Source organism: Geospiza fortis, unplaced genomic scaffold (assembly GCF_000277835.1).
Source record: "Geospiza fortis unplaced genomic scaffold, GeoFor_1.0 scaffold1, whole genome shotgun sequence".
NCBI lineage: Eukaryota > Metazoa > Chordata > Aves > Passeriformes > Thraupidae > Geospiza > Geospiza fortis.
This window is the reverse complement of record NW_005054320.1, coordinates 3,413,636-3,432,318: the sequence shown is the minus strand read 5'-3', so window position 1 is coordinate 3,432,318 and position 18,683 is coordinate 3,413,636.

Below are 18,683 nucleotides of genomic sequence, written 5' to 3'. Positions count from 1 at the left end.
ACTCTGGGACCACTTGTAATTTCAGTCTCCTCAGTAGCTTTGCAGGTCTGGTCTCATTTGTCCTCACTTTCAGTCATCTATGTCTTAGTGACAAAAACCAGTGCAGTGCAACACTACAACCAAACTCCTTTTCTAAATGATTTAGACATAGTCATGAATCTCCTTGGAGGAGTACCCATTTTTCAGTACAAGGATCACTTATGTCAATTTACCTTGGATTTCACTTAATCCTGAACTATTAATATTCAAAAAGGAGAGTCTAGTTTATTTTGACCTAAGACCGAAATAAGAGGTTTTAAAGCCATGATTTTCAAAGCCACAATGCCACTTACTCTTGCAGGAAAGGCTTCAGAAAATGCCAGGAATGCTCTAATTCATGCAGTGTCTTTAATGACTGCTGGGTTACTTATCCTGGACGATACTGAGCTCACGTGACATGAGCACCTGTTGCCATCAAGCTAGTCACAGGGATGTGCACAGGTGCTCTGCCTTTATTCCCTGTGATTTCCATTTTTCTTCCCATGCCTGCACAGCTGGGCTCACAGCACTGAAGACACCTGACTTTACAATATCCCACATAATAAGAAATGGGCTCAATAATTTCCCTGTTTTCAGCATTTTAGAAAAAAAATGTTTTCTATAAATTGTGTGGTGTATACAAACTCGAATACCTGGGTAAAACCAAGGGGAGAATAATTTTAACATGCACAAAGAATGATCTGAACAACCCCTGGGTCAATGTTAATTATTATTGAGCTTCAGAATCATCAAAAATTCAAACATAACAGTTAACTCCCCGCACAGCTTAGTGCTGAAACTGTAACTCTTCAATAAAATGAAGTCTAATCTGCTTGTCTGTCAAAAAGAAAAATGTCATCACAGAAAGCAGTCAAGCTATCAGCTATTATTCTCAGTGTAGCTGTAGTTTGCCATGGGGGAATGTGATACTTTACAAGCCAAACCAAATGTGAGACAGGATGACCCGGGAAGTCCCTTTCTTATTCTCCAGGGACCCTTCAGTATGTGCTGTGTTGTACACAGTCTCTCCTGCTGTAGCACGGGCTCTGAAAAGTAAGCTTTGAACAAGAATCAGTGTCAAGCAGGAGCTCGGCATGGGCCAATTTACCCTGCTTCTCAGGCTGGCCCCACCCTTCACTCTGTCCTGCAGTGCCATGACAAGTGGCTGTCAGTACCCAGGCTCACACCTCACGGTGCCAATGGGGATGGCTGTGCTGTTCCATGCTGCAGAGAGTGGTGGGGCTGAGGTGTGAGACCCACACACTGACTGCACATGATTGGAGAAGGAAAGTCCACCCTCAGGTCTGTTCTATACCCCTCCTGGCTTCCTCTTCTCTCCTCTTCCTCTAATGCCATTCCCCTGGCGCTGCAATGCTGAACAGGGGAGCTGCCCAGTGATACCAGTATGATGACCTGACAGTACTGTGGTGTGAGGCACAATTTCCTGAGCCTGCTTTGCACCACCTGGTCCTGCTCTGCTCATGCTCACAATGTCCCTCATTGATGCCAGGATGGGGATGATGACCTGGATGCTTCAGCACTGGGAGGAAGAATGGGCAGAGACAGGTCCGTCCTCCTTTTGTGCTGTCCCCTCATCTGACCAGACTCCTTCTTCTCTCCAGACTTCAGCTGACTTGAGCTGAAACGGCCTGCATGAGGGAAGGTACATGGGGTACCCTGGACGCGGACAGGAAATGAAGGAGAGGGAAAACAACTGAAGACCTTCCTATGGTCTTAACTGGCACTTCAGTGTCAGCTGTGGAGTGAAGTTTCCAGAGATGAAGGACACCCAACAGGCCAAAACTGCCTTTCAGGCAAGGGATTAAACATTTCTAACCATGGTCATGCTTCACTCACAGACACGTGGTGACCAGGCCACACATTGATCAGGACTGATGATAGAAGATAAAAGCAAACACCAAAACACAGACCGTTAATGGATGTAGAAGTATTTGTATTGAAGAAGTAATGGAGTAAGCTGACAGGACCCTTTCACTTACCCACAGCTGTACATGGGGGAGTTAGAACAGCAAAGATCTTCCAAGAATTAAAAGAGCAGGAAAACTGTCAACATCCCCTTGCTTTTAAGGACCTAAAAAGGCTGTCTCCTTGCCTTGACTTCATTTACTTAAGTCACAGGATACCCACTGAGAGGAAAGAGGAAAGTCCAGATCCCTCAGTCTGCCAGGCAGACATGGTATATGCAGAGGATTGTTCCCTTGCAGTAGGATCCTCAGCACAAAACTCACTGCATCTGATTGAAGTGGAAGAGCTCCCCAGTCTAAAACACAGAGCACAGGGCATGGACAGAGAATGGGTCATAGTTCAGTCTCACCACAGCTAAAATTTTGTTACAATTGAAAGAGTTCCACATTATCAGATCCACACCATACCCAATCATCTTCTTAAGAGTGCCCTGGTAGAGCAATTATTATTTCTTTTCCAAGACCTCACTGTTAGCCAAAGGAACTCACCCCAGAGGGCAGGAAACACAGATGGAATTTTATTAAGAGTCCAGGTCTGTGCAGGCAGGAATCCAAATCTGCTGCCCCATCCATGGAAACTACATTACAGCAAAGGGGCCTATTTTAGCTCAGCTCTACAGGATACCAAACTCTGTTTCTGGACTGGGATTTTCTGGAGGTTTAGGAGTTGCTCCAAGCATAATGGTGGATTTTCTGTGTAAATCTGGGGGATTAGCTTCCTCCCCAATCAATTCTGGTGGCAAGGAGAAAACAAAACTTTCTGGAGAGGGGCAGCCTAATTTCTCAAAGCAGTCCCACTCGCTAAGAGACATAACTGTTCTATATAACAAAGTGCCATATCCCCTGCATGCCTGGCACTGTGACATACTAGAGAAGCATGTGACAGGCTGCCAGTCTTGGTTCCCACCTGCTGCACCCCTTTCTGTGCCCTACAACCTGCATGCACAATTCACTCAGGTTGTCTCTGGTGTAGTTGCCACCCAGAGCTGTCTGTCCCCTCTGTCCAGTAGCTGGCACAACGTGACCCAAGTAGAGGCCAGAGAGGGTTTCTGAGCCTGCAGAAGGCAGCAGGAAGCAGCAAGGGAGGTGATGAGGACTCACAGTCAAGCACAGAGAGACCTTTATGCCTGCTCTGGTAATGACACAGCAGATGCAGGGCTCAGTGGAGGGGGAAAGATCTCCTTCAGCTCGAGGGAGAAAGGAGGAAAAAGGCATTAGTTTACCACCTACATCAGAGAGGACAAGCATGCTGACCTAGATGGTCTTCTCATGTGTGTTCATCTCAGTGGGGTCAAGTTTGAACTTACTTTAATAACATATGCTATAAAATTTGGAGGGTAATACTTCCATGTTGCCCTAATTTATTCAGCTAGAGAGGAGGAAAAAGAAGTTCATTCTCTGTTTGTTATGAAAGCTAAGCTCAAATATGAACAATGTTCCTTAGTAAATGATGGAGAGTTTGACAATCTTATCTGTATCATATCATCATATATTGAAAGGTTCTATTGTTAAGAATACCTACAAGAGAATACAATTTTATCTGCTGCAGGAAGTGTAATTCTGAGCTTTCTCATTTTAGAGTTCTTTTCAAGTCAAGGATCTGTGTTAGGTCTTTCTAAGGTTAGAAAAGCAAATTATATATGTCCAACTTTCTTAAAATTAGTCACAGTTCAAAAATAACACTGCCATTGCCTGGGCTACATCAAAAGGAGCATGGACAGGAGGGCAAGGAAGGGGATTCTGCCCCTCTACTCTGCTCTGTGAGATCCCGCCTGCAGTACTGCACCCAGCTCTGAGGTCCGCAGCACAGGAGGGACATTGACCTGTTGGAATGAGCCCAGAGAGGGTCACCAAGATGGCTGGAGGGATGGAGCACCTCTCCTAAAAGGCAGGCTGAGAGAATTGGGATTGTTCAGCCAGGAGAAGAGAGGGCTTCATGGTGACATAGTTGTGGCCTTCCAGTACCAGAAGGGAGCCTGCAAGAAAGATGGAGAGGGACTTTTAACAAGGGCATGTAATGACAGGACAAGTGGGAATGGCTTCAAACTGTGAGTAGGTTTACATTGGGTACTAAGAAGAAATTCTTAATGTGTGGCTGATGAGGCACTGGAAGACACTGGCCGAAGAACTGGTGGATGCCCCATCCCTGGAATGCCAGGTTGGATGGAGCTTGGAGCAACCTGGTCTAGTAGAAGATGTCTCTGCCCATGTCAGCGATTTGGAAGTAGATGACCTTTAAGATCCCTTCTGGAAACCATTCTATGATTCTTTTCAAGAACAGCACTGAGTTCTGCCTAAAACTTTATATGTCATTAATTTCCTTCTTAAGGCTAAAAGCTTAAAAGCAAAATAAATCAGAGAAAACAAAACACTCAGTCCTCAGGCAACATGAAACACAAAAATGTAACAACCTCACAGTGTCAGATAATCTCCATGTTGCACATGACACAGGCCAGGCCCTTCCCTGCTTAGCTGTCAGCGATTAACAAGGAATGTTAAAATGTTAAAGTGGCAGCACAGCACGGCCATTTTCATTCTTGCATTAAGCTCAGTGGTTACCAAGTCATGGCTTGAGGCATGGTGATGCCCTCAAGGTCTTCCAGCATTTCCTGTAACCCTTGGGAACTAATAGGCTAAAACAGCCCAACAGGGAGAGGAAAGCTGCTGAAACACAGAGCTCATTTAGTATTGTTGCTTGAAAGCCAGTGAAGGTTATTAATTCTTAGATCTTTGGCAAAACCTGCCTCCTTTGTATGTTTAGTCATCCAAGAAGTCAAAACGGCCTCCCAAAGGATGCTGAGCTACTCTGTCTGACTTAATTTTGATCATACTGTGCCCACTGAAAATGGGACTTTGCTGGATCTCCCTTTTTATCATTTTGTCAAACTCCTGCAGGCTCCTATTAGATCTTCTTCACACGCAGTGCAACCTCACTGGCCCAAAATTAGTCTCGTTATTTCCCAGGACATCAACAGATCCTGTCTGTGTAAGTACACAGGCGTCACACCCCAGGAAAACTAAAGGATGATTCTGTACTTTGAAAAATTATGTCATGGACAGCATTAAAGCCCTATTCCTCTTCACACAACAAATTTAGGAAGCATTTGTTTTATCTTCATTGACTTAAAACTGATCTTAAATCCTATCTTACTGTCACTTACTCCAACATTCTATTGTACAATACTTTCTGTCTTTCTTGTAGCAGTGAGATAATCTACATATCAAAGTTGTTTGTGCTGGACATGTAATTTCACCTAATACTGAGAATTTCAAGACAGTTTCTACAAAGACATTATTAAAAGGCATAAGAGATGATAAATCTGTTTACCCTCTCCTGAAATGCTATTAAGTGGACAGAAATTCTGCTTGGTAGTCACACTCTGCTTTTCAACCCTCAAAAGCAAAATTCATTAATGATACTGAAGATTTAAAGTTCTTTATTATACCCAATGCAATCATGCGTTTCTGAAAAGTCTATTCAAGCATTCCAATCATAAACCCATGGGGGTTTTGTTTGCTTTATTGTGTGTTTTTTTGCTTGCCGTGGTTTGGGTCTTTTGTTTGCTTGTTTTGATTCATTGGAAATTTTTGGATCTGCTATGAATTCTGTTGTTCTAAGATCCTTCTTCCTAGGAGGTAAATCCATAGAAGTATCAAAGTTAGAAGTCCTCAGACTGTCCAAAATATGCCTTGATAAATATTAGTTTATAAGTGGATTTAAAATTTGGATGCAGAACCACTTACTTTCAGTTTTTCAAATTTTTTGCAACTTCCAAATGAACCCAACTCAGTTACACTATCACTGACTTCAGTCACACCTTGTTCTCTCCTCAGTCACTCCAGTCAAAGACCTGATAGACTCTGCTGTTTTCCCCTGGTCCTGGTGTTCAATTGCTCTTAAGTAAAGCTTAAAGTAAATCAACATTATCTCCTGAAACAAATAGATATTTTCATAGACTTCAGGAAAGAATTATTTAACAGGAACATGCATAAAGCTGAGGAACAACATCTTTTTCTCAATGTATGCGCCTTTATGCTCTGGCAACAGCATTATCTATTTTTCTAAGGCTTAGCCCTGAGTTCATATTATTTAAAAGCTATATACTTTCACTGCAGTGTTTACAAAGCACTCCTTTCTTTTACAATTTCAAATCGTTCCATATCTGTTTTTCAAAGCAGCAATGTATTTACTGCTCCTAACATGCTTTGGACCTTGATAAGTTTACTTCAGTTTCTCAATTACCACATTCCTAAAGGAAGAAACAAAATCCTCACTGATCTTTAGGTTCCTTTGAAATACATCATAGTTCATCTTTGTTATTGGTCTGCCAAACATATCCACAGTTAAGGTAATTAACATTACTGCATGTGATGAAGACACTTTTTGAAATATCTGAAATCAGATTCTTTTGAAGTCATATGTGGAAAAACTCTTATTCTGTGACCCCATGGTACACAGTATCCCCCAATCTACCCCATGTTCTTAATATTTCCCCTCTACTGTACTTTTCATAAACTCTTCCTGACACAGCCATCACCTCTATGGTTCCCTCATTTGACTCCTATGACCCTGAATAACTTATTTTGGCCTATCCATAAGGGAAGAAACAGAACTTGCTATGGTTCTTCAGACATTCTCTACCTCAGAAAGTATCAGAGCTGAAAACTCTTACAGGCTGGAAGAGTGTCTGGGAGAAGCATCTTTGCTGTTTATTTTATTGCTTCTCTCGGTCCCTAATTTTGGCTCCTGAATAAAGTGAACTAGACAGACCTTTGGTCCACTCAAACATGGTCATTCTCAAGCTACTAAAGAGAGTGAGTAATACTTGATTTTCCCTGCCTCTCCTTCACTAATTTGAATCTTTCTCTGCCATCTACCCAGAGATGATATTTATGAAACTCTTGGAGGGTGAGCTATCTTTGTGACTGCTGTCTTGTTGTCAGACATGGGTGGGATGAGATAGTGAGTTGAAGTTTCCTCATGACAGGGACAGACTGACATTCTGAGTCAGCAGAATCACCAGTATGTTGGTAGGTTTCTTTGCTAATGTAGTGCACTTTTAATATAAGTTACTCCATGGATGGGTTTCCAGATCAATGAATAGCATTTCAGACCCACCAGAAGCTACTCCCACAGGAGCTGTCTGCAAACATATTCCTTCTGCAATTTCTGGACTTCCCAGCTGTTGCTGGGCAGCAATATTTAAGCCAAACCTGTGGTGTAGGGCTCATTCAGACAAGGATGTGTGTGATGCCTGTGGTAGCAAAGAACTGCTCTGAGCTGCAGCACTGTTAGGGCTCAAAACACCCATTTAGGCTTTCCTACTCAGCAGGAAGCAGTCACCCAGCCATGCAAGTAAATTATAGGCTTATCATTCCTCATTCAAGCATCAGCACAGTCATTCAGCAGAATCCCTACGTCCCTACAGCAAGACCATAGAAATATAGTGGTTAAAACTGCACTGTGCGTTTGTGCTTCACCTTTTTTATTGCCCTTGCTCTGTCACTTTGCTTCATGGTTATTCAACAGGTGCCCTTTGAATAAGGAGCATGTGGCACAGAGATGACTGGCAGACAAGGCAGTAGAAAAGAGCAGTCTGGGAAGCAGTTGTGCTTATTATAAAGGGCAGCTAACTGATTCGTCAGTGCCCTCTCCAGCAGCAAACTACACCAGAGAAATGTTATTTTGAAATTAGCCTTGTGTTATAAGGGGGATTAGCTGGCATGCTTGAAGTGTGAATACCTAATGTCCTCTCTCCCTAAAGGAAGATAGGTTGTGGGTATTTTTGCCCTCCAACTTCATGGTGCATGGCTTCAACTCAATTTATGATGTATGCCCCAAGGCCATTTTTTCAGTCAATTCTAGTTGAAAAAAATTAGCAGGATTTTCATTCTTCAGCGTTAGACTGGTAGTCTGACTCTCACTCAATGCTGGAAGAAGAAGGTGAAAACATAGGATTGCAATCCAGCACAAGATACTGCAATAGAAAGAGATAGGAACCAGGGTTGCTTCCTTTTGTAGGTCTTGCAAGGAAAAACAGCAGATCTGCCAGGCTACAGATTGCTGTGTGAGCATGCAGTGAGGTTAGAAGAGCATATGGCAGGAGTGGCTGCCTGGCTGAAGTGCACCTATTGCCAGCCCTGTCATTCAGGGCTGTGGAGACAAGATAAAGCTTTATTTTAGCGCCCTGACAGCTGACAGGAACTTGTCACATTGCAGAAGCTGCTGTATCTCAAGTCAGGGGAAGAAGGGGAAGAGAAGAGAAATCAAAAGCAATCTCCTACTTGGTGCATACTTGTTTAATCTCTGGGGGACAAGAGATAGGATGAGGTCTCTCATGTATTCTTTGCACACAGACTCTAGCACTAAGGAGTGGTAACAAGTGCAAGAAGGACACAGCAGAAAAAGGTGATAGAAGAATCTGGACTGTACTTTATTTCATGGTATACCCTCTTTTCAAAATACATGGGGAATCTCTTGCTGTTTGGTACGGGTAAAACTGCTCTGAGATTTCCCTGTAACTACTCAAAATGGACAAGAATCTGAGCTGGCAGGATCTTCCTTGCAGTGTTCCTGGTAAGAGTAGAGTTAATTTCCACAGATCCAGAGAGGGGAGATGGGGAGGAAGAACAGGGTTTTTACTTTGGGGAAAAACCTGATTCTTTCTGCAAAATCAGTAACAGTTATTGGGCTGGAAACATAAACACTGTAGTGCTTTATTTAAATTTTTCTGCAGACATTTTCTGCTAGTGCATTTAGGAAAAAAAGAGACTAAATAAAAAAGAAAGCCCCATAGGACAGTTCTGTTGAGGTTTTTGAGCTCATCTTTCTCTCTGTTCAGTTTTAGTCACATGATTTATACACAGTCCCTCTACTGAGTATTCCAACAACAGCTTCCACTACCTTTACTGTATATTCCAGGAAATTCATCACATAATAGGCTTTAGGCTGTGGGCACTGCTGTATCATTTCCATTCCTAGCAAACAGGCAGCCAAACATGCAGCCTTTTTCCCCACAAACTTAGTGGAAATGTCTCTGTTACGGTGTTCTGCATCTTATCAGATCACACCTAAGGGCTGCTGGTTCCTTGAGGCAGGAGACCTCCTTTAGACAACCCTTGATACAATGCTGGTGTGAGACAGATGTGGCAGCTCCTCTCATCTGGTAACACAACTGCAAATAAAAAGACAAATCTGACCTGGATTTCAGTGGCAGTCGGGACAAAATGCTAGATTCAGATCCAATGAGCGAGGCATTTTAGTCAGATTTATGTACCTCTCTTGGAACATAACGCCCTTAAAAACAGAATCTGGATTTGCTTTTCATTGACATGCTGTGTCAATGACACATCTTCTTAATGTGCTGTTGGTGCCTGGTTGTTCCTCATGTTTCCTCTGGCTCCACACAATAAAACACCTTTTGAACAAGAACACATCTTGGAAGCTGAGTAAACTAAGTCTGTGCTCGAAACATTTAAGAAGTGTAGGAAAGAAGGCAAAGGAAATCTGCCAGCATGGCTGGAAGAGAAGCTTATCTTGCCTTGGCTGGATTCACTTTGGTTTTCCTCTCCAGCTTCTTTCCATCATTTGCTGCACCAATGTATCCCTGAGGATGCTGACCCCAGAACAATATGCTGCAAAGATGATTACGTCTAAAAAGGAAAAGAAAACCCTGTCACTATGGTTGTTATGGGTTTTAGCTTTTCACACCTAATCCTTTAATTGGTCTTTCTGGCAAGAAGAATTCGATACTTGGCTTTATTGCTGCATGGATGAGTCCTATTGCAAATCCCATTGGGATAAAGTTACAGTCATTTGGCAGTAAGAAGATCCATAGCAACCTCTCAAAAGCCTACCCAGAGGGTTCCTTGTTGACATCACAGTCTCTGTATGATGTCATAAAGCCTCCTAGAAAATGAAACACAAAAAAAGAAGTAGGACCTCTGGATGTTTGATGAGATTGAGGCTAGCCCTTACTCCACTATTGTACGTATCAAGAGTTATGTCAAAGGAGAGTTTGGGTCTTGGCTTTCAGACAGAACACTGATGAAGACAAAACGCAGAATAAGAACGTTGAACAGGCTACAAGCACAGTAAAAAACATTTGTAAAGGTGTTGAGTGTGCTGGACCAGATGGGGAAAGAACATTATAGTGAGCCATTTGGGCAGACCCAGACGAGGGCTATGCCATCTGAACAGCAGACTCTTTGGATGAGAGAGTTTTATCTTATGGAAGTATACAGGTTACCTTGGAACCTTCCTACTAAACATCTCAGTGAAATTTAATCTCCTGTGTCCCAGGCCAAGAGCGACAGCAGTTTCCTTACATTCCAAATGAGCAGCCCTTGAGGTATGAAAGAGTGAAACAACATCATTTAGAATCAAATAAAACGTGGGAGCTCTGATTCACAGTCCTATTCATTAATGACTGGTAACTTTCTTCCCCAAGAGAATGAGAAGGATTCAAATCATTGCACCATGACAGGAGCGTAATTTCTTCTAAGTTCCTGAATAGAAACCTAAAGGCTTAGCCCTAACACCCCTTTTCAAGTCAGTCGATTTGTGCTGATGTAACTAATGAGATGTCTGGACCCATCGTCATGAAAAGAGAGCAGATTAACAGCTATGAAGCTAAAAATAAAAGCGTCACCTCTGAGGTTGGGCCCATGGTGCTTATTACAAGGGGTAGGGTAGGATTGGCAGAGCTGTGCGTCCATCGTGGATGTCACCATGGCACACCCACGCGAACATCTCCACGGAGATATAGCACATTCCTAGCTCCTGCATCACCAACTTGTTGCCAAGGAAACAAGAAGATGCAAAATAAAAAAATAAAAAAAAAAAGAAGAAAAAAAAATCTCAATGACATTCAATTTTGAGACAGTCAAGAAACCCCTGAAAGGGATTCTAAAGTGCCTGAGAAGGAAATGGAAATTGGGCTTCTAATTACAGATTCTCAACCAACTCCTTTTTATTCCCTGGTTATTCTGTCTGCTCACGTCAGTGTCTTCTTGCCATTCTCTGTCTACAGAGGTACAAATGTCAGACACCAGAGAAAAGAGAATCAGAAAGAGCTTTCCTGGAGTGAAGGAGAGGAGGAAGGGAGAGCAGGGGAGAAGGTTACTCAGTACAAGCAATAGTGGAGATTCCTTAACTCAGAGGAAAGTGGTGGAGAGAAGCTGCAGAAAGGGAAATGTGTGGAAGAAAGGCAGAATAGGAAAGAAGGTTTCTGTGAGAAGGGAATATGTGCAGTTGGCAGGTGTGGGTGTACACATGTATATCTACACCAAATGCATGTGTATTTTTATACATACAGCTGAGAAGGTACATGTGCATACAAAAGTGTATCAAAATCTACATTGCATAAATAAAAACCTCTGCTGTGCACTCCCCAAAAATCAAGTTGACATAGAAATCAAGCAACTAAACAAGAAAGAGAGTGTCTTTTCACATTGTTTCTTTTAATCCATTGTAGCACTACATTTACAAGTTTTTTCCACAACCAAAAAACCTACAAATCTCCACCTCTTTTTAAATGACAGCCAGAACTTTCATGCAACCACCTGACTCTAGGAGCTGTGGCTTTGCAAAAAAGGAGAAAATGTAAGAAGAATCACAAGAAGGTGCTGACAGGTGGCAAACCTGGCAGGGCACATAAACACAGGAGCACACAAGAGAACCAGCAAAGTGTATGACAGTATGAAGGGGAAGATGTGTTGGGTGTTACTGAGCAGAGACACACAGCCACCAAGACAAGACGTGCAGGTGTTGTCTAAGCATAGCAGAGCCACACTCCTTGACTCCTGAAACCTGCACAGTCTCGAGTTAGACAGCCTAGTTCTCTTGGGGAATGGACAGAGAGGGTTAACTGTTTGAGTAGATGTCATCTGCATATCATCTTGCTTGAGCATGAGAGATAGGGAAAGTTTCATCATGGGATAGCACAAAGTGGTGCAGATGTTTAATGGCTACCCTGCACGGCTGCAGGAAGGCTTCAATTTAGGTTAATGCTGAAACAGATGAAAGAGCTCTGTCTTCACGTACTTCTCTTCAATATTCAGTCTCACCCTTCTTCATTCCTTGAGCCTGTCATCAAACTTGCAGCCAGAAGTGAGATTGCTATAGACCAAGAAGCAAAACTTGTAGACAGAAGTTAACCATTGCTGAATTCCAACAAGGGTCTTACAGACTGATATGGAGGGATCTCATTTAATAACAAGGAGTTCATGGATTTATGGCTGTTAATAGTAAAAGACTGCTAGCAGTAAGGTTTGGACTCCATCCCAGGGAGACCAGAACCATTGCTGACCGAACACAAATATCCTTTTGTGCCCCCTACCATATTCTTCCTGCCTCTTGGACAGGTCTTTGCTGGACTGAAAGCTCTCTACACACTTCAAGGCAGATTTTCTTCCCCTTGTTAGAAGAAGATGCAGAAGATGCCAAGTGCTTCTCTAAAAACCTGTGTGGTGACAGTCCTGGCAGTCCAACAGCTTTCTCTAAGGTTGCCATGACGTGGAAGTGATGGGCACATGAATCACAACTGTGGAGAACACCAGCCTACATGCAGATGCTGCATTCAGATTAGCAGAAGCAAGTCCTGACCACTCAGCTCTCCCTTACTTACTGTGTGAGATACTTTGGAGTATCCAGTCCCCTTGGGGATTGTAAGCAGGAGAGGAGGCAGAGACCTCCTCTTACATGTATGCACTCAGTATAAAACCACAACAACACAAGAGCCTGAATCACCTAAATGATGAAACCAAGGTCAGATTAAAACAATTAAAACATTTTAAGCATTTATCAGTGGTGCACTTGCACTTTATTCCTGAGTAAGGTGAAAATAGCTAAAGTGCCTAAACTGCAGGACACAGAAAGTGGGCTCAGCTTTGTGTATTCCAATGCCACAGTGCCTCACAGACTCAGCCCATGGAAGCAGAACACAGTGTGGCCACATCCAAAGGGGCCATACGCCCCCAGCAGAGCTGTACAGAGGGTGTCTGGTGCTGAGAGCTGGCCATAAGTCAGACGTAGGGAAGCAGAGGCATTGCTGTCAAGACACAGGGTAAGTCCAAGTGAAGGAGAAGACAGTAGAAGTCCATTTCCTCTTTTCAGCACATCTTAATTTCTCCATCATATGTCTCAGCCATACTTTTTTTTTAGCATATCCAAAATGCTACATCTTCTCAATTGAGATGAATACATCATTCACATGGCTACTTTTTGTACTAAAAAAAAAAAAGAAAAAAGAAAGAATGCTTTTATCAGGGAGTTTAGAGTCACGAATTACTTGTGAAAAAGGATATAATGCATTCTGTTTAAAAATGCAGGTATATAACACAACTCCCAGCTTCTGAATCACCACTACATGTTCATGTTTCATGGAAGGAAAGATTTTTTTTTGATAACTTACTGTTTTGAATGAATTTATCATGAAATACCCAACAAGTGACATTAAAATTTGCTTTGGGCAAAAGGCAAGTTCTGATAATTTTGGCTTTTTCTGTTTACTCCAAGTGCTGTTCATCAATGAAATGAACATTTATTCCAACTGACTTTTTTCAGGCATAATTTTATAATTCATATTTCCCTAGACACAGTTTTGCCTCTTCAACAAATATTTTAATATGAACTACTAAATTTGCTTTGAGTGAAAAAGTATAAGATGCCCTAGGAAATTCAGAATTTCGGAAAAATGTTTCTAAAACTCTGAGAGCAGTTTCCTTTGTAAACAAAATTTTAACAAAGTTACACGGTATGACTTTCCTAAATGTTTAATGCACAGTACAGGCTCTCTTACTCGCATGCATACATACACATGCACACATTCTCTAACACACTGCATGCCTGCAATGCAAATACACCATCATCTCTCCTCTAAACACACAGAGACCTTCTCTTTAGCATAAGGACAGCTACACACACACCTGCACAATGAAATCTTTCAGACACAGAGGCCCTGAAACACAATTTTATCTCTCTCTTATACACACTGTCATTCCTTTTTTCTAACACAATGTAATCTCCCTCTTGCTCTTTCTTTCATACACATAGACACAAAAACAGACACATACAGTGTAATCTTATCTCTTTGAGATTCAGCTACAGTATCTACACTATTTTCAAAATTGCATAAACACTTTCTGCCTGACATTTCCATTTGTAGACTCCATCATTCACAACTACACAATTGATTGCAGAGATGGGAGGATGTGGAAGGAAGTCCTTGATCACGTAAACGCCTGTCTCTTAGGTAAAGAGGCCTTTTCTGGCAAGATTTTATTTTACAAGCCAGGAGACATTATAAGCAATGTTTTCAGATGGGATGCAGCATTAGTTACACAGTGCTTCTTGTTATATTACACCACCAGCAAATAGTAAGAGACTTAAACAGCTTGATAAAAAAATCTGCTAGAACACAAAAAAGATTTTTCCTGTATTGCTATCATTGTCAAACACTTCATTGATACGTTCCACAATACGTGCTGCAAGCAAATTACAATATGCAGTTACACTGATATTTCCTGTGACATATAATATGCTGTAGGCCCTGAGATTTCAAAAGAAAAAAAAGAAAGATGTATAGAGGAGGTTCCACCTCCACTTAAGCTATTATTTCTACAACAAAAGTCTGTTCTTAAATCACTTGTATTAGCAGGATTGTTCTAATGGGAATATTAAAATGAATGTCCGCCTCTGCGAGCTTCTCTACACAATGGAGATTCCCAACAGTGACAATTAGAGGATGTAACACAGAGCACTTCTCTTGCATGCCATTGATTCAGACCCAGAGTAATTGGTTGGCAATTTTGGGGGGACCTCTGCAAAATTAAATTTCATACCCTCATTTGATTTCTCCAGATTACCTCATAACAGAATGAAATATTAAAATGAAAATGTAATGAAGGATCTGGGGTTGATCAGTGATATTATAGAGCATGTAAACAGGAATTTTTTCACAGGATCTTGTTGGACTGAAAGGGTTTTTATTACCTCCATTGAGGAGGCTTTAAAGAAAAACTGCCGAGGAAAGGGTTATTTTTTAAAAAATACCAGAAAACCAGCCTCAGAGTATTGTCTTAGCTCTAAATAAGCACCTTAACTAAACACAACTAGGGTCCCTAACAGAGAGTAACTTGCTATAATTCCTGGAAAAATGTTATTCCTTCATCATGAAGGGAATTTTGCCAAAGAATTTGGGCCAAAGCATCAATGTGACTTTAAGAAAATTTCCTTGGAGACAGGAGAAAGGAAATACTTTTGTGAAGCCCAAAATCACAAAAGAACCTGATCCATGGAAGGACTGAAAAAGCAAAAGCAGCTGTCCTACTACCAGAGGGAACTAAAAGAAAGGTTTTCCTTTAATGGCCTATGATACTGCTTTGATTAACCATACATTAGTTTGAGAACATTGTCTGACTGCCTGTTTCAGCACAAGGTCAGACAGCTCCAAACAAAAAGACTGCTGAGCAAAGCTCAACTGGGGTCACAGGCAACTGGAGTGGAGGGATGTAGGCAAAGAACAGGATAGACACAGGATCCCATTTTAGGAGTGTCTCTGAGGGTATGAGGATGGACGTGTGGTACCCCTGGCTATGACAGCCATAGATAGAACAGGTGTATTGTAAGCAGCACTGAATAAGTCATGGGAAACTCCCATGCCCTGCAGTGTTTTGTCCCTTTTTAAAGTAATAATCCCATTGGAAGTGTGAAGCAGTGGTTTTCTGCCAAACAGCCTTCAGCTACTGCAAAAATACCTAAACCAAAGCACAGGACCACTTCTGACAATACAGAAATTGATTCTAATCTACTGTAGGAAGCTGACCTATATCACCATAGACCTTGCAAAATCCATGCAGTGAGAGTCAATGTCCCATTCTTTCTCTCCACAGAATTGATAGAGGAGGATCAGATCCACTACAAACTTCTCCCACACACCACATACCCCCATGTGCCTTTTCCCCTCTTGCCCCTGGAAGAGATGCCAAGTGTCCACAACTCCATCTGTAACCCCATTCACAGCACTGGCACGCTGTGTCACACTAGAGGATAGAAGAACATTTCACAAGCAGGGCCCAATGTCGCTCTATCCCTGAGGAAGAACAGCATCACTCAGTCCCTTTCTACAGTGAGAAGCCCAGGGCAGTTGCATGTAGCAACTGCAGACTGAATAGAGCATAGGAGTTTCCTGAATCCTTTCCTGATATCTGTGATAGCCACCTGGTAATCTTCTCCATGGAAAATATTCCCTGGAAAACAGATTGGGTTACTAGTTCAGCTGCCCTCGGGAACTCCAGACTTTTTCCTCCTTCCTGACAATTTCTTTTTGATATCAAATATCGCAACATTGAGAATCCTGATGATTTTGAATGCTATTTAGATGTCTAACCTTGAGGAAAATTTTGTAGGCCTCACGCTACCCCATGAGGGCTGCTGACCTTAAAACCTTACTTGCTGGTTATGAAACAGATTCACTTCTTAGAATCACCTTTGATGCACTCTCTGAGAACCTGTATGAAAATGTCACCTGTGGGTTAGTCAGCTCATTTGGAAAATTGTCTGCTCAGCATCTACTTGTCATGGTATCTTGCCAATGATTTGTGATTTGTTGTTAGAAACAGACCCGGTTTTGGTGCCTTCCTGAACAAATAGGTTTCCACAGGTCACTTGGTCAGTGGTGGTTGCTCTGTCACAGGCATCTCCACCTCAGTCACCTCCACACCTTGCTGCTGTTCCTCCAAGCCTGAGCAGTGGCCCTGCTGTCAAATTTTCTAGGTAAAGCTCAGTGTGGACTCCTGCAGTTCTTCCATTTCTACCTCTAATGAGATTGACCCATGGAGGCTGCTCCATTGAGGATTCAGGAGAAAGCCACTAATCAAGCTAACTGAGACACAACACAAAGCTTCTTTCTCTCTATCTCTGTCTTTCACAGATTCCTCTTCCTTTCTTACTGTGTAATCAACCTAGTTATCTACCTTTCTGTCACAATAGTAGCTAACTAGCTCTTCAATATTTCAGAAATAGAAAAAAACCAGCATAGTCTTTTCTTCTTTTCCTTCCCAGGCTGTAGGAGGAATTGTTCAATTAGTTTTTTAGGTGGCATGATTTGTTTGCCTGTTTATAGGCATGCATGCAAGTGGGTGTTTTGTAGATGTACATGCAGAGCTCACTGGGGGAGGGCGAGGCAGAAGACCCAAGCTGTGTATTTATTACTGAGAGTGGCAAGATGCATGGCCTTCCACAGCTGATGTGTTATGGACCACCATAGCACAGCCCCTGTCAGCACCCTGTCTCCTGCTTTCAGCTCAGACACACCAGCAAATCTGGAAAATGGCCTGGAAGGGAGATATTTTGTGGGGGAAGAAAGAGGAAAGAGCAGCATTAATGATTATTTCAGTCTCAGCTACTTCAAGATTGCCTCTGTCCTAGATAAACAAGATATCTCCTGCTATTGACTGAACATCTAAACATGAGGTAAATGCTGTGGGAGGGTCTTTTCTTAGGCCAGTTATTATGGACAGGTAGGAAATGATACACAAGTTTCTCTTTGGGATTGGTGGCAGTGGAGTGAAACACTGTGCAGATCTTTGAAGAAACTTTGACATTTCTAGTGCTACAAGATGTGACAGCAGAAATTTCCTGGACAGTGTACTTCTCAAAAAATTATTTTTACCAAAGTTCTCTAAAAAATATTTGTGCCATAAAGTACAAATACCCAAAAATATTTTGCTTTCATCGATGACAGATATTGCACTGGCTCCTAACAACCACATTTACTGGAACAGCTTTCATCCTTTTAACAGCTCTTCCTTTCTCCATGTACCATATGTTTTGTGCAGATCCTACAAACAGAGAGAGTCGGAGGCAATACCAAGGGTGTCCTGCCATTTTTAAAGCTAAGTATTACTCAAGGGATAAAATAGCATCGAACATCATGTCAAGAGTTTCACAGGGAAAGGACATGGCAGAAGAATGTATTTAAGTGGGACAATGTATTTCCAGCATTGGATTCATTGGAACAGTGTTACCTCCATCCAGATTGCATGGCCATTTGGGGACTTCACGTAATACTGGGATGACTTTTTGCAGATTTTAAAGTAAACAGTATGAAAGAAAAAAAAAGTATCTTTGTTGACTCCAGGGCAATCTCTGTCTAAGTTTGCCTAACTGAATAGCAGTCTTTCAGAAATTTGCAACAAATGTATCTGTTGCGTTGGTAGCAGTAGAGTAGTAGAGTCCTTGTGTGTAAGTAAAGCCCTTCCTCACACATAAGTGTACGTGGAGCTGGGACAGAGGGGAAATGTGTGAGTGAGATGCTGGGTACTGGAAAAATGTTTTCTTCCTGCAGTGCTTATTTTGCAAAAGTCTAGAAAAAAGAAGAAAGACACTAGAATTGCTGACCCAGCTGGATTCGCATTGTAGGTGACTGTGATAGAAAAACACTTTCTTTGAAAAACAACAGCTGAGGAACTGGTTGGATAATCCCATCCAGAGTGTAGTAGTCACCTACTAACACAAGCACAATGTCCAGATGGAGACCAGTGACAAGTGGTGTCTCTCAGGGGTCTGTACTGGGACCAGTACTGTATAATGTCTTCATCAATACAATCAGAGGATCAAGAACACCCTAGGCAAGTTTGCAGATGACAGCAAGCTCAGTGGTGTGGTTGACATGCCTG